This window comes from Amphimedon queenslandica, unplaced genomic scaffold, assembly GCF_000090795.2.
Source record: "Amphimedon queenslandica unplaced genomic scaffold, v1.1 AMPQUscaffold_6355_Cont21685, whole genome shotgun sequence".
NCBI classification, from domain to species: domain Eukaryota; kingdom Metazoa; phylum Porifera; class Demospongiae; order Haplosclerida; family Niphatidae; genus Amphimedon; species Amphimedon queenslandica.
This window is the reverse complement of record NW_003553352.1, coordinates 1-1,857: the sequence shown is the minus strand read 5'-3', so window position 1 is coordinate 1,857 and position 1,857 is coordinate 1. Positions and strand designations below refer to the sequence as shown.

Genomic DNA, 1,857 nt, shown 5'->3' with positions numbered 1-1,857 from the left:
AGGTTAGGCATATAAGCACATATAGAGGCTAGTTGTTTAACTTGTTTTGAAAGTAAAAAAAAGAGTAAACGAATATGTTACCCTTTTCAATGTTTTGTATAATTAATAATAGGTTATTATGCAAAAGCTCCAACAAACTTGACAACAACCTTCAATGCAAGTGGAGTTACTTTAGAATGGGAGGACACTGGGAATAACTGTACTTCTACTGTGTATCAAGTGATGGTTATTAGTTGTTCATGTACATCAACCAGTGTATTGATGTATAATACTAGCAACACAACCTTACATATAAACTCAAGTGACTTATTAGACAATGTAATCTATACATACACTGTTAGAGGGTGGAATGAACAGCAAAGCAACAACAGTGAACCATTCACAATTAGTAAGAATATAATATATATCTCAATAACACTATAATCTATTACAATAGCTGATACAACTAACACTATTGATCCTTGTAAAAATAATATTTGCTGTGCTGATGTTACACTAAATACAGTACTGGTAAAATATAGATGAGTACTTCATAAATTAAGTTAAACCAACAATTCCTATAGGTATCATCAGACACATGCTCAAAGCATTCAAGCCAGTACTACAACAATTCCATTACTGGAAATATACCAGTAACTGAATCAAAGATAGATAACAGCGAGACCTATTATGTATCAAGCACACCAACAACCAACTTTAGTCCCAGTATGTTGTATGTATAATAGTTTATAATATTGAGTAGATCTACTTTATATACAGGTAATGATCCAATGACTAGCCAGCCACCAGGTCATCCTGGTCATATCACATGCATTATAATAAGCTCAGTATTGCCAATAGTAGTATTATTAGTATTAGTAGCAGTAGTAGTAACTATAGTGTGTGTACGCCGCTGGTGTTGACATGGCCAAAGACACCCACATAATCAAGATGAAGAACAGTTAGAATTAAATTAGTTGAATGTTGAATGAAATAATTAAATTATAAACATCAGAAAGAATAAACACTTATTACTCCTTTTTTAAATAATAATAATTTCCATTTACAGTCCTACAGTACAAAATTGGGTGGGTGTAGTTGAAATGTGATCAGTCACTATAATTGATTGAATTCACTTGTGTGATACTCATATTCATGAAGAGGGAGTGATCCTATTTTTGTTTGTTATGCATTTTAGTTGAATTGTTATTGTAAATGAGAGACTCTCCTTTGCTATTTCTACTCTACACTTGGTTAGCAGGTAAGAGCTGCATGCAGTAAATTGAATGCTGTGTACAATATATGCAATATGTAGTTGGTGCTGTCACTGTCTTCAGTGAGACTGTATGTGCTGGAAATACAGTAAATTGCAACTGTACCACAAATACTGGAGCAGTAGAGTGGAACATTAGTAAAAGAGCACTTGGATTTTCAGATCAGATTTGGGAACCAGTAACAGAAGTCAATTTCAATAAATCAACACCCAATTTTGAAAATATATATGGGTATAACTTTACATTTGATCAGAATTTAAACAATTCAGCACTCACTTTTAATCTCAATTCCTCTGAAGATGTTCTCATTGTGTGTGCTAGTGGAAATGAGCAAGACAATAAAGGTTCTGTCATCAATACTAACTCAAACACACCGACAATAAATTATTTCCAAGTTGGCTCTACAATAGAAACATGTATGTTATGTATTAGTAGTATTTTTTATGATAAATATATACTTTATAGACAGTTGTATGCTGATTCAAAATCAGTGTCAGTCACCAACAGGAAATGATGAAGAGAATGGAGGTGGTGGCTTAAGCTCAGGAGCTGTGGCAGGCATTGTCATTGGAGTCATATTAGGAACAATATACATAGTAGGGAG

The 1,857-nt window shown here is 33.2% G+C and overlaps 1 long non-coding RNA gene across 1 annotated transcript; it reads left to right on the top strand.

Annotated features, from left to right (window-relative positions):
* Positions 1-7: 7 nt before the first annotated feature.
* Positions 8-1,851, top strand: LOC109592084 (uncharacterized). The gene is made up of 6 exons (XR_002190161.1): positions 8-388; positions 437-510; positions 564-705; positions 760-1,240; positions 1,295-1,669; positions 1,719-1,851. It is a non-coding gene; the product is annotated as an uncharacterized LOC109592084 (long non-coding RNA).
* Positions 1,852-1,857: the final 6 nt, after the last annotated feature.